Genomic DNA, 15,664 nt, shown 5'->3' on the forward strand with positions numbered 1-15,664 from the left:
CAATACCATTGTCTCTAGTACAATACCATTGTCTCTCTAGTACAATACCATTGTCTCTAGTACAATACCATTGTCTCTAGCACAATACCATTGTCTCTAGTACAATACCATTGTCTCTAGCACAATACCATTGTCTCTAGCACAATACCATTGTCTCTCTATAGCACAATACCATTGTCTCTAGTACAATACCATTGTCTCTCTAGTACAATACCATTGTCTCTAGCACAATACCATTGTCTCTAGTACAATACCATTGTCTCTAGTACAATACCATTGTATATAGTACAATACCATTGTCTCTCTAGTAATACCATTGTCTCTCTATAGCGCAATACTATTGTCTCTCTATAGCACAATACCATTGTCTCTCTATAGCACAATACCATTGTCTCTCTATAGCACAATACCATTGTCTCTCTATAGCACAATACCATTGTCTCTCTATAGCACAATACCATTGTCTCTCTCTAGCACAATACCATTGTCTCTCTCTAGCACAATACCATTGTCTCTCTCTAGCACAATACCATTGTCTCTCTATAGCACAATACCATTGTCTCTCTATAGCACAATACCATTGTCTCTAGTACAATACCATTGTCTCTAGTACAATACCATTGTCTATAGTACAATACCATTGTCTCTCTAGTACAATACCATTGTCTCTAGTACAATACCATTGCCTCTCTAGTACAATACCATTGTCTCTCTACAATACCATTGTCTCTCTATAGTACAATACCATTGTCTCTAGCACAATACCATTGTCTCTAGCACAATACCATTGTCTCTAGCACAATACCATTGTCTCTCTATAGCACAATAGCATTGTCTCTAGCACAATACCATTGTCAATACCATTGTCTCTCTATAGCACAATACCATTGTCTCTCTATAGCACAATACCATTGTCTCTCTCTAGCACAATACCATTGTCTCTCTATAGCACAATACCATTGTCTCTCTCTAGCACAATACCATTGTCTCTCTCTAGCACAATACCATTGTCTCTCTCTAGCACAATACCATTGTCTCTCTCTAGCACAATGCCATTGTCTCTCTCTAGCACAATACCATTGTCTCTCTCTAGCACAATACCATTGTCTCTCTATAGCACAATACCATTGTCTCTCTATAGCACAGTACCATTGTCTCTCTATAGCACATTACCATTGTCTCTCTATAGCACAATACCATTGTCTCTGGCACAATACCATTGTCTCTAGCACAATACCATTGTCTCTGGCACAATACCATTGTCTCTGGCACAATACCATTGTCTCTAGCACAATACCATTGTCTCTGGCACAATACCATTTTCTCTAGCACAATACCATTGTCTCTGGCACAATACCATTGTCTCTGGCACAATACCATTGTCTCTCTATAGCGCAATACTATTGTCTCTCTATAGCACAATACCATTGTCTCTCTATAGCACAATACCATTGTCTCTCTATAGCACAATACCATTGTCTCTCTATAGCACAATACCATTTTCTCTCTATAGCACAATACCATTGTCTCTAGCACAATACCATTGTCTCTATAGCACAATACCATTGTCTCTATAGCACAATACCATTGTCTCTAGCACAATACCATTGTCTCTAGCACAATACCATTGTCTCTAGCACAATACCATTGTCTCTATAGCACAATACCATTGTCTCTAGCACAATACCATTGTCTCTAGCACAATACCATTGTCTCTCTATAGTACAATACCATTGTCTCTAGCACAATACCATTGTCTCTCTATAGCACAATACCATTGTCTCTCTCTAGCACAATACCATTGTCTCTCTCTAGCACAATACCATTGTCTCTCTCTAGCACAATACCATTGTCTCTCTCTAGCACAATACCATTGTCTCTCTCTAGCACAATACCATTGTCTCTCTCTAGCACAATACCATTGTCTCTCTCTAGCACAATACCATTGTCTCTCTCTAGCACAATACCATTGTCTCTCTATAGCACAATACCATTTTCTCTCTATAGCACAATACCATTGTCTCTAGCACAATACCATTGTCTCTATAGCACAATACCATTGTCTCTATAGCACAATACCATTGTCTCTAGCACAATACCATTGTCTCTAGCACAATACCATTGTCTCTATAGCACAATACCATTGTCTCTAGCACAATACCATTGTCTCTATAGCACAATACCATTGTCTCTAGCACAATACCATTGTCTCTAGCACAATACCATTGTCTCTAGCACAATACCATTGTCTCTAGCACAATACCATTGTCTCTGGCACAATACCATTGTCTCTCTATAGCGCAATACCATTGTCTCTAGCGCAATACCATTGTCTCTAGCACAATACCATTGTCTCTAGCACAATACCATTGTCTCTGGCACAATACCATTGTCTCTCTCTAGCACAATACCATTGTCTCTCTCTAGCACAATACCATTGTCTCTCTATAGCACAATACCATTGTCTCTCTATAGCACAATACCATTTTCTCTCTATAGCACAATACCATTGTCTCTAGCACAATACCATTGTCTCTATAGCACAATACCATTGTCTCTATAGCACAATACCATTGTCTCTCTAGCACAATACCATTGTCTCTAGCACAATACCATTGTCTCTAGCACAATACCATTGTCTCTAGCACAATACCATTGTCTCTATAGCACAATACCATTGTCTCTAGCACAATACCATTGTCTCTCTATAGCACAATACCATTGTCTCTCTCTAGCACAATACCATTGTCTCTCTCTAGCACAATACCATTGTCTCTCTCTAGCACAATACCATTGTCTCTCTCTAGCACAATACCATTGTCTCTCTCTAGCACAATACCATTGTCTCTCTATAGCACAATACCATTGTCTCTCTATAGCACAATACCATTTTCTCTCTATAGCACAATACCATTGTCTCTAGCACAATACCATTGTCTCTATAGCACAATACCATTGTCTCTATAGCACAATACCATTGTCTCTCTAGCACAATACCATTGTCTCTAGCACAATACCATTGTCTCTAGCACAATACCATTGTCTCTAGCACAATACCATTGTCTCTATAGCACAATACCATTGTCTCTAGCACAATACCATTGTCTCTCTATAGCACAATACCATTGTCTCTCTCTAGCACAATACCATTGTCTCTCTCTAGCACAATACCATTGTCTCTCTATAGCACAATACCATTGTCTCTCTCTAGCACAATACCATTGTCTCTCTCTAGCACAATACCATTGTCTCTCTCTAGCACAATACCATTGTCTCTCTCTAGCACAATACCATTGTCTCTCTATAGCACAATACCATTGTCTCTCTATAGCACAATACCATTGTCTCTATAGCACAATACCATTGTCTCTAGCGCAATACCATTGTCTCTAGCACAATACCATTGTCTCTAGCACAATACCATTGTCTCTAGTACAATACCATTGTCTCTAGTACAATACCATTGTCTCTCTAGTACAATACCATTGTCTCTAGTACAATACCATTGTCTCTAGCACAATACCATTGTCTCTAGTACAATACCATTGTCTCTAGCACAATACCATTGTCTCTAGCACAATACCATTGTCTCTCTATAGCACAATACCATTGTCTCTAGTACAATACCATTGTCTCTCTAGTACAATACCATTGTCTCTAGCACAATACCATTGTCTCTAGTACAATACCATTGTCTCTAGTACAATACCATTGTATATAGTACAATACCATTGTCTCTCTAGTAATACCATTGTCTCTCTATAGCGCAATACTATTGTCTCTCTATAGCGCAATACCATTGTCTCTCTATAGCACAATACCATTGTCTCTCTATAGCACAATACCATTGTCTCTCTATAGCACAATACCATTGTCTCTCTATAGCACAATACCATTGTCTCTCTCTAGCACAATACCATTGTCTCTCTCTAGCACAATACCATTGTCTCTCTATAGCACAATACCATTTTCTCTCTATAGCACAATACCATTGTCTCTAGCACAATACCATTGTCTCTATAGCACAATACCATTGTCTCTATAGCACAATACCATTGTCTCTAGCACAATACCATTGTCTCTAGCACAATACCATTGTCTCTAGCACAATACCATTGTCTCTATAGCACAATACCATTGTCTCTAGCACAATACCATTGTCTCTATAGCACAATACCATTGTCTCTAGCACAATACCATTGTCTCTAGCACAATACCATTGTCTCTGGCACAATACCATTGTCTCTCTATAGCGCAATACCATTGTCTCTCTATAGCACAATACCATTGTCTCTAGTACAATACCATTGTCTCTCTAGTACAATACCATTGTCTCTAGCACAATACCATTGTCTCTAGTACAATACCATTGTCTCTAGTACAATACCATTGTCTCTAGTACAATACCATTGTCTCTAGTACAATACCATTGTCTCTCTATAGCACAATACCATTGTCTCTCTCTAGCACAATACCATTGTCTCTCTCTAGCACAATACCATTGTCTCTCTCTAGCACAATACCATTGTCTCTCTATAGCACAATACCATTGTCTCTCTATAGCACAATACCATTGTCTCTCTATAGCACAATACCATTTTCTCTCTATAGCACAATACCATTGTCTCTATAGCACAATACCATTGTCTCTAGCGCAATACCATTGTCTCTAGCACAATACCATTGTCTCTAGCACAATACCATTGTCTCTAGTACAATACCATTGTCTCTAGTACAATACCATTGTCTCTAGTACAATACCATTGTCTCTCTAGTACAATACCATTGTCTCTAGTACAATACCATTGTCTCTAGCACAATACCATTGTCTCTAGTACAATACCATTGTCTCTAGCACAATACCATTGTCTCTAGCACAATACCATTGTCTCTAGTACAATACCATTGTCTCTCTAGTACAATACCATTGTCTCTAGCACAATACCATTGTCTCTAGTACAATACCATTGTCTCTAGTACAATACCATTGTATATAGTACAATACCATTGTCTCTCTAGTAATACCATTGTCTCTCTATAGCGCAATACTATTGTCTCTCTATAGCACAATACCATTGTCTCTCTATAGCACAATACCATTGTCTCTCTATAGCACAATACCATTGTCTCTCTATAGCACAATACCATTGTCTCTCTATAGCACAATACCATTGTCTCTCTCTAGCACAATACCATTGTCTCTCTCTAGCACAATACCATTGTCTCTCTCTAGCACAATACCATTGTCTCTCTATAGCACAATACCATTGTCTCTCTATAGCACAATACCATTTTCTCTCTATAGCACAATACCATTGTCTCTAGCACAATACCATTGTCTCTATAGCACAATACCATTGTCTCTATAGCACAATACCATTGTCTCTAGCACAATACCATTGTCTCTAGCACAATACCATTGTCTCTAGCACAATACCATTGTCTCTATAGCACAATACCATTGTCTCTAGCACAATACCATTGTCTCTATAGCACAATACCATTGTCTCTAGCACAATACCATTGTCTCTAGCACAATACCATTGTCTCTAGCACAATACCATTGTCTCTCTATAGCGCAATACCATTGTCTCTCTATAGCACAATACCATTGTCTCTAGTACAATACCATTGTCTCTCTAGTACAATACCATTGTCTCTAGCACAATACCATTGTCTCTAGTACAATACCATTGTCTCTAGTACAATACCATTGTCTCTAGTACAATACCATTGTCTCTAGTACAATACCATTGTCTCTCTAGTACAATACCATTGTCTCTCTAGTACAATACCATTGTCTCTAGTACAATACCATTGTCTCTAGTACAATACCATTGTCTCTAGTACAATACCATTGTCTCTAATACAATACCATTGTCTATAGTACAATACCATTGTCTCTCTAGTACAATACCATTGTCTCTAGTACAATACCATTGCCTCTCTAGTACAATACCATTGTCTCTCTACAATACCATTGTCTCTCTATAGTACAATACCATTGTCTCTAGCACAATACCATTGTCTCTCTATAGCACAATAGCATTGTCTCTAGCACAATACCATTGTCAATACCATTGTCTCTCTATAGCACAATACCATTGTCTCTCTATAGCACAATACCATTGTCTCTCTCTAGCACAATACCATTGTCTCTCTATAGCACAATACCATTGTCTCTCTCTAGCACAATACCATTGTCTCTCTCTAGCACAATACCATTGTCTCTCTCTAGCACAATACCATTGTCTCTCTCTAGCACAATGCCATTGTCTCTCTCTAGCACAATACCATTGTCTCTCTCTAGCACAATACCATTGTCTCTCTCTAGCACAATACCATTGTCTCTCTATAGCACAATACCATTGTCTCTCTATAGCACAGTACCATTGTCTCTCTATAGCACAATACCATTGTCTCTCTATAGCACAATACCATTGTCTCTGGCACAATACCATTGTCTCTAGCACAATACCATTGTCTCTGGCACAATACCATTGTCTCTGGCACAATACCATTGTCTCTAGCACAATACCATTGTCTCTGGCACAATACCATTTTCTCTAGCACAATACCATTGTCTCTGGCACAATACCATTGTCTCTGGCACAATACCATTGTCTCTCTATAGCGCAATACTATTGTCTCTCTATAGCACAATACCATTGTCTCTCTATAGCACAATACCATTGTCTCTCTATAGCACAATACCATTGTCTCTCTATAGCACAATACCATTTTCTCTCTATAGCACAATACCATTGTCTCTATAGCACAATACCATTGTCTCTATAGCACAATACCATTGTCTCTAGCACAATACCATTGTCTCTAGCACAATACCATTGTCTCTAGCACAATACCATTGTCTCTATAGCACAATACCATTGTCTCTAGCACAATACCATTGTCTCTCTATAGTACAATACCATTGTCTCTAGCACAATACCATTGTCTCTCTATAGCACAATACCATTGTCTCTCTCTAGCACAATACCATTGTCTCTCTCTAGCACAATACCATTGTCTCTCTCTAGCACAATACCATTGTCTCTCTCTAGCACAATACCATTGTCTCTCTCTAGCACAATACCATTGTCTCTCTCTAGCACAATACCATTGTCTCTCTATAGCACAATACCATTGTCTCTCTATAGCACAATACCATTGTCTCTCTATAGCACAATACCATTTTCTCTCTATAGCACAATACCATTGTCTCTAGCACAATACCATTGTCTCTATAGCACAATACCATTGTCTCTATAGCACAATACCATTGTCTCTAGCACAATACCATTGTCTCTAGCACAATACCATTGTCTCTATAGCACAATACCATTGTCTCTAGCACAATACCATTGTCTCTATAGCACAATACCATTGTCTCTAGCACAATACCATTGTCTCTAGCACAATACCATTGTCTCTAGCACAATACCATTGTCTCTGGCACAATACCATTGTCTCTCTATAGCGCAATACCATTGTCTCTAGCGCAATACCATTGTCTCTAGCACAATACCATTGTCTCTAGCACAATACCATTGTCTCTGGCACAATTCCATTGTTTAGCTTTGTGAAAATAGTGCATTTCTAAAAATTTAAAAATATATATGGGAAAAAATGACGTTCAGAAGTTCTAACCGATATCAAAAGTTAAAACAGTGATTTTTCAAACACCATGAGATTTGTGGGAAACAAGAAATACACTCCCTCTGTCTAGAAACCTGTTGCAGGTTTTGAAAATCACAGTTAATTCTACCCTGTGATGTCAGTCCTTTTTTTAATGGCCATATCTTTTTAACCACAGATCATAGAAATGCACCATTTCACATATGTAGACAAATTATAATACCATTTTGTATGTTTTTGTGTGTGCAAAAATGCTCTTATTCCTTTTGGAGGTTGCATTGGATGATACTCTTATTGCAGGACAAAGTTCATACTAGCTTGATTTTACTCATATGTTGACTTTCTGCTCATGCATTTTGTTTTTAGGGGTTTTAACAGTGATGCTAGAGGCCATGAGTAACATGAGTAACACTGTTATAAACAGTCACACTTAAACTCTCATATCCGCCACCCCGTTTGACCTAGACACTTACCTGTATGTTGGCATCTTTCCTTATGCTAAACAAATTTGCTTCAAGGACCCATAAGGTCCATCAGGATAGTTTTTCCTCCATCTTAGAAATGTTGGAAAATCTTTTAAAAACATTCTCATGAACCATATGTCCAAATAACACCTGTATGTAGGCTGATGGTACATCTCTTAACTTCGTTTGAGAAAAGCTAAGGGATTGGTTAAGAGATCCGTTTTTACATTTCCATGTAAATCCATTTCACACGGGCCTATCAACTTGAAACATTTTAGGGTTATCAAATACATTACCATAATGAACCATGTTATGTTTGGCATTGATAGCTTAATTAACAAATAAGAACCTATTAACAATTAACTTTTTGACTATGTAATGTTAATGCTTAAAATATCATAAATCTTCTCATGGAATAAAAATCTAATTCACTCCAAATTTGTTTTGGACTCGTCACAATAGTCCCTAAAGAGTTTGAGAAAATAGCATTGATGCATTCGAAGATGGCCACCAGAAGTTATAGAACATATGCTCTAATGTAGGCCCGTTGGGTACATGCCGTATTAACTTAGTTGAGAAAAGCAAAGGGATTGGTCAAAAGGTGGCTGAGTTATTGAAAAATCAAATCTGATTTTACGTGTCCATTTTAAACTACTATAAATCCATTTCACAGTGGCCTATCAATATGAAACTTGTCATCACTATCATAGACATCCCTCTGATGAACCACACTGAGTGTGGTATTGATATCTAAAACTAGGAAACTATTAACAACTCATTCTTTCCAAATTTAACGCTGATGCGCAAAATCATCTTCTCATAAATAAATGGTTTATTTGCCACATGCTTCGTAAAAAACCCAGTGTAGACTAACAGTGAAATGCTTACTTACGGATCATTCCGAACAATGCAGAGAGAAAAAAGATAAACTACAGCATGTGGATAGGGGTGTGCTCGGCCCTCCATTTCCTGTAGTCCACAATCATCTCCTTTGTCTTGCTGATGTTGAGGGAAAGATTGTTGTCCTGGCATGACACTGCCATGTCACTGACCTCCTTATAGGCTGTCTTGTCATTGTCAGTGATCAGGCCAACCACCGTTGTGTCGTAAGCAAACTCAATGAGGATCTTGGAGTCGTGCGCATCCACTTAGTTGTGGGTGAACATAGAGTACAGGAGGGCACTAAGCACGCACCCTTGAGGGACCCCTGTTTTGAGGGTCGGATGTGTGGTTGCTACCTGGGGTCGGCCCGTCAGGAAGTCCAAGATCCAGTTGCAGAGGGAAGTGTTCAGTCCCAGGGTCCTGAACTTAATGATGAGCTTGGAGGGCACTCCAAGGTGTTGAACGCTGAGCTATAATTAAAGCATTCTCACGTAGGTGTTTCTATTATCCAGGTGGGAAAGGGCAGTGTGGAATGCAAAGAGATTGCATCATCTGTGGATCTGTTGGGGCAGTGTGCAAATTGGAGTGGGTCCAGGGTGTCTGGGATTATGGTGCCTATGTGAGCCATGACCAGCTTTTCAAAGTATGGCTACAGATTTGAGTGCTATGGGGCGATAGTCATTTAGATGGGTTACTTTGGCGTTATTGGGCACGGGGACTATGGCGGTCTTCTTGAAACATGTAGGTATTACAGACTGGGTCAGGGAGAGGTTGAAAATGTCAGTCAATACATTTGCCAGCTGGTCAGCGCATGCTCTGAGTATGGGTCTTGGTAATCTGTCTGGCTCCGCAGCCTTGTGAATGCTAACCTGTTTAAAGGTCTTACTCACATCGGCTACGGAGAGCGAGATCACACAGTCGTGAACAGATGGTGCTCTCGTGCATGGTTCAGTGTTGTTTGCCTCAAAGAGAGCATAGAAGGAATTTAGCTCATCTGGTAGGCTCGCATCACTCCAGATTTTGTATTTATTTGCCTCTCTATGATTTTATATTTAGACTCATGATTGCATGATAGAGTGCTTTGCATTGTTATCCAACTGATCATGTGTCCTTTCTGTCATCCTGTGAACCCTGTTCATTTAAAAAAATAAAAAATAAACCTTTATTTAACCAGGTAACCTAGTTGAGAACAAGTTCTGGCCAAGATAAAGCATAGCAGTTCGACACATACAACAACAATCATTGCTGCTCACAGCTATATTTGAAAGTGATATTTTGCAGGAAATTATATACATTTGTAAGTAGTAAGGTCTTTAATTTAGGATAAACAGGATATATCTAACATGATTGTCCATGTGTAGGCTATTTTGGACAGGAAAGGTTTTTATTGTTCACAATAGATCGCATTCCAAAATTCAAGGTTTTGAATGAATTATTGCTAAGAGTTAGTTTTTCTATAGGGTCAATAAAACTATGATATTCTATCACTACCTCAGTGTGAGAAATTAACCCACTAATAAGAATCAGTCATTCTGAGGTTATTTCCATATCTATACAGTGTATACTCACATCGATTTAACACTAGCCTTTCATATGCAATAGATAATGCCTTTTTTGTAGATGTGCAGTGCTGTGTAATGGAGGTGCCAGCCAGGTAGTATCTATCTCAGAGGTCAGTGCACTCTGAACAAGCTCCTTTCTGCCTCTCTATGAGGTGCCAATGTGAAAGCAAGGGGCCTCTCTGTAAAGATTCATGAATTACAAAAAGTGTTCTTCCCTTTGACTCTGGCTGCCAGGGAACTGTTCTCCTTCTATTACAGAGGAGCAGTGAGGTGGTGCACTGCTGCCTGGTTAGGTACAGTACTCCAACCAAGCAGAATAAGTGATTCTCTGCACAGGGGCTGGGCAAGAAGAGTGGTGCAGAATTAATGAGAAGCTGGGTGACTGACACCTAAAATAATTACGTTTTGGTTACAAGCAGAATGAGGAGAGAAGAGGGAGTTGGACAGAATGGGTCAGTAGACAACACCAGTTTGTGGTGGTGGCTCTTTCTTGGAATTCTGTAATAATGTTATTGTCATCATTCTAGTTACTAATTTATTTATTGTGGGCCCAATATCTGCCATCCTATCCCCTCATATGTGATATCTGTCTCAGATAAAGGCCTAGAGGAAAACCTAATAGATTAGTGTGTAGAAACACATATCTTCTTTATTCTGCTTCTGGCGTTGCGAGTGTTGTCAATTGATAGAAGCATCTTGTTAGCTTGATCTTCCATTGACAACAGAGGCCTCGGGTGAGACACATGAAATGGCCACAAGATGGTGTAAGAAGTCAGAAGATCCTCTGTAGATGGTGGTCTCCTGAAAGCTCCTATATGGCTATGTAAAGACCTGTTGCTTTCTAGGAACATGGTGAGCGTCCAGATCTATTGAAGTCCCAGACCACCCCCCCTTCAAGATTGTGCTGCACATGTCCACTAAATTCACGTATGTTATAATCATATGGTGAAATTCAGTGTCCAATTAAACTGACTGGAATTGAAATGGAATTGACCCCAACTCAGCTACCTCAGTAGTCTAGGCGAGGGAATGAGTTTGGTATTTTGGATCCACACAGACAGCCCATATACTGTATGGTTGATGTAGCAGCATTGATATAAAAATAATTGTTACAGTATTTTAGACCACACCGGCTGAATGCAATGGAATATTAAAAGCTCATTAATGTTGACCATAAAAAAAGCCAAAGTTTTGCCAACTGTGCCTCTTAAACCTAGTTGTTATTGAACCTTAAACCCTGAATGAATGCCCTTTAGGCATCTTTACCATGGGTTAAGGCCAGGGTGCTTTGTGCCAGGCTACCCAAGGTGGCAGTTCTCATTGAGATGCAGCTACAGTCTTTCCATAAGTGGGACCTGTCACAGTGAAAGGTCTACTGGGACTGACAAGTCACCCATGAAGACAGCTTAACAACAGAGTAGCAAAGCAAAGCCTAGAGGAGATGTCAGTCAACAGGATGGAACAAGCAGCACTTAGTCTACTATACAATCTAGATGGACAGATACAGGAAAATAAATCATTGATACACAATAACTGAGTGAATAAATGTATATTAAGATGATAGTTAACATCAGGTAACCACAAAGAGCATATACAGTATGAAAATATTTGTGTGTTTTTGTAGTTCAAGTATGAGTGTGTGCTCAGCACCTGTTTTTGAGACCATTTGATCTACTGATGTGTATTGGAGAGAGTTACAAAGTAGTGTGGATAGACTCATGCAGGAGTCTCTCTCTCCACCAGCTGGTGAGAGAAGCTGTGTCTTTGATGCTCAGACCCATAGCTTTTTGATGAATGTTCATTAGAATGAAAGCTCACAGCTTTTGTTTTAAGGCTCAATGTGCCTGGTAATTATTATTATTTTTAAACAGGATGCATTTTAATTGAACTCTCTGTGCCCGTGTGTGTGTGACTGTGTGTGGCTGTGTGTGGCTGTGTGTGGCTGTCATTGCACTAAAGCCTTTGGCAACAACATGCATCCGACAACGCTGACACATCACACTGTAACAAAAACAAAACATCAAGCGGCCAGTCGACAAAGGCACATAATATGATACTGCTCTGTGCATGGAGGGCTTTTTTCATTAACAAATTAAATGTTTTAATTAGTAACAAATAAAAACAGATAGGGGTTTTGTCCACTTGTAGAAATCTTTCAACATCTAATGAAAACGGATAAAAACAAAACAGGATGTTTGCCATGAAATAAGCCCACGTGAAATGATCAGTCTGCATTAAAAGAGGATGTTTGCCATGCAATAAGCCCACGTGAAATGATCAGTCTGCATTAAAACAGGATGTTTGCCATGCAATAAGCCCACGTGAAATGATCAGTCTGCATTAAAAGAGGATGTTTGCCATGCAATAAGCCCGCGTGAAATGATCAGTCTGCATTAAAAGAGGATGTTTGCCATGCAATAAGCCCGCGTGAAATGATCAGTCTGCATTAAAAGAGGATGTTTGCCATGCAATAAGCCCGCGTCAAATGATCAGTCTGCATTAAAAGAGGATGTTTGCCATGCAATAAGCCCACGTGAAATGATCAGTCTGCATTAAAACAGGATGTTTGCCATGCAATAAGCCCACGTGAAATGATCAGTCTGCATTAAAACAGGATGTTTGCCATGCAATAAGCCCACGTGAAATGATCAGTCTGAATTAAAACCGGATGTTTGCCATGCAATAAGCCCACGTGAAATGATCAGTCTGCATTAAAACAGGATGTTTGCCATGCAATAAGCCCACGTGAAATGATCAGTCTGCATTAAAACAGGATGTTTGCCATGCAATAAGCCCACGTGAAATGATCAGTCTGCATTAAAACAGGATGTTTGCCATGCAATAAGCCCACGTGAAATGATCAGTCTGCATTAAAACAGGATGGAAGGAAATGACAGTTGGGACCTGTTCACATGAGGAATTCTGTTCTGACATGTCTTGTTTGTCTTGGTGTTAACTGAGAACAAAACCATAAACCACTGCAGCACACTAATCTGGTAAACAGTATGTTAGCCATGTCAGTTTGGTCAGCAATATGTTACTATTTGGACAGTAATATGTCAGTTTGGTCAGTAATATGTTACTATTTGGACAGTAATATGTCAGTTTGGTCAGCAATATGTTACTATTTGGACAGTAATATGTCAGTTTGGTCAGCAATATGTTACTATTTGGACAGTAATATGTCAGTTTGGCCGTAATGTCTGGTAAAAATGCTATCTATAAAAGTGTTTATTTCTCTGGTTAGTAGGCTTCACTCTCATTCCAATATATGTCTGTCACACTAGCATGACAATCACAAACCATTGCAATGATCAGAAGTTGACTTCTGTTATGATATACTATAGATATGGAGCAGGACAACAGCATGCTATGCTGCTCATTCTCCCACATAGAAGGAACTCCCTGGTCATCTCAAACGTTGTGTTGCTTACCTAGTATAATGTAGCCTAGTTAGGACTAGGCTACATGTTTCTCATTACATGTAACTACTACATTACTAATTAGCATGTAATGACCATATGTTGAACCAGTCAAATGATATTATTTGTCACTTATTATCAGGTACTATATAATGGTTATTAGTAACATTGTGGTTACCACACAGTAATCAGAGTAACGACTGTTTATTTTTTATTTCCTGCTCACTGTCCTTTGAGAAGAGTGTGGCGCTAATATCACAATGTATGCATGGTGATTTTAATGACAGCAGTTGAATATGTAGTCTACAGTTGGTTTGAACAGATTCAGGGGCCACCGCAACATGTGTAGGGAAATGAAGTGACTCCTCCAAGTCCCCAGTTGGTTAATGAAGTCACAGTTTGTCATTTCCTATTATCTTTGGTTTTTGATAACGCTACAGTCTCCTCTCCTCCACTCATCTTCCCAAGAAGAGAAAGTCTTGGGGATCTTCTTATCTCCGTTACTTGGTGTGATCTGTGAAAATTGCCTCTTCACAATACATTCTAATAGCAGCTCCAATTTGTCAGAGATCCCTGGGGCTCCAGGAGGCTCCAACTAACGCCAATCTGCCAGGACTGTTGCTTTATTTCATTGTGTTCCACTAGTGTTAAAGCCTAACCACTAGTGAACCTGTCCTCTCTGTATCTGAGGTAATCAATGCACACATCTGTGTGTGTAGCTCTTCAAATCCTGTTGACTCATTGATTGAGGAGCTGGATATTATTTGCTCACCACAGCTGTGTACAGCTCCAGATTAGGTTCCTAGATGGCAGGTTGTACATTGTAAGCTTTTAACCAAAGAATGTCAAATGAATTTCATATTTAATAACATTACACTTGGAGGATAAGAAAAGTATAGTTTATACCCCAGATTATTGATATCAAGATAAACAATGTCTTTTCTCATAATTGGAAGTAATGTACTGCGTCTTGTTGTGGTGGTGACTGTGGACTCCTACTATAATAAACTGAACACGTGTGAAAATGAGAAGGCCTTTTAAAGATATTAAATCACATGTTGTTGATGGCTGGAGACATTTCTATACAGTGAGAAACATACAGTAGAGCTATACTGTTCTGACTCTCTCTTTTTTTATGACCTGATTAGATTTAACAACAATTTCCCTGAGTGGCCAGTCAGTGTCCACTTACCTGATCTCCCTGGCAGCCAAGTCTGAATCAGTCCATGATTACAGGGGGGAAATGAAAACAGAGCTGTTGAGTCTGGACCCTGAGGCCTGGACCCCTGGGCTCGGTCTCCATTGTGTTGTATCCTCTTCTCCTCTGGTCCTGTCCTCTTCCCACCTCTGTCCCTCATGTGGTTCTGGAAGTATTCTTAGGATGATGATTATGTTGCATAAACATCAGCTGGAGGTGAGGAGAGAACATGATTTGAGGAGAGGAAATAGTTTTTTTTTTACCCACATGTAGCCATATAATTGTGTTGAAGGTTTATCAAATAGGTATTTGGGCAGCACTTTATTTTATGATGTTTAGTACTTGGATGATGCCCTAGCACCCTAATAATAACTATTGATAGTAATTAAGTATTGTGCTTGTTACTGGTAATTATATAATTAGTTTGAATTACAGCGATCTAAGCTTCATTTAAAAGTTATTATAAACTTAATTAAAGTATATTTTTTTTGCGTGAAA

This window comes from Oncorhynchus kisutch, linkage group LG15, assembly GCF_002021735.2.
Source record: "Oncorhynchus kisutch isolate 150728-3 linkage group LG15, Okis_V2, whole genome shotgun sequence".
Lineage (NCBI taxonomy): Eukaryota > Metazoa > Chordata > Actinopteri > Salmoniformes > Salmonidae > Oncorhynchus > Oncorhynchus kisutch.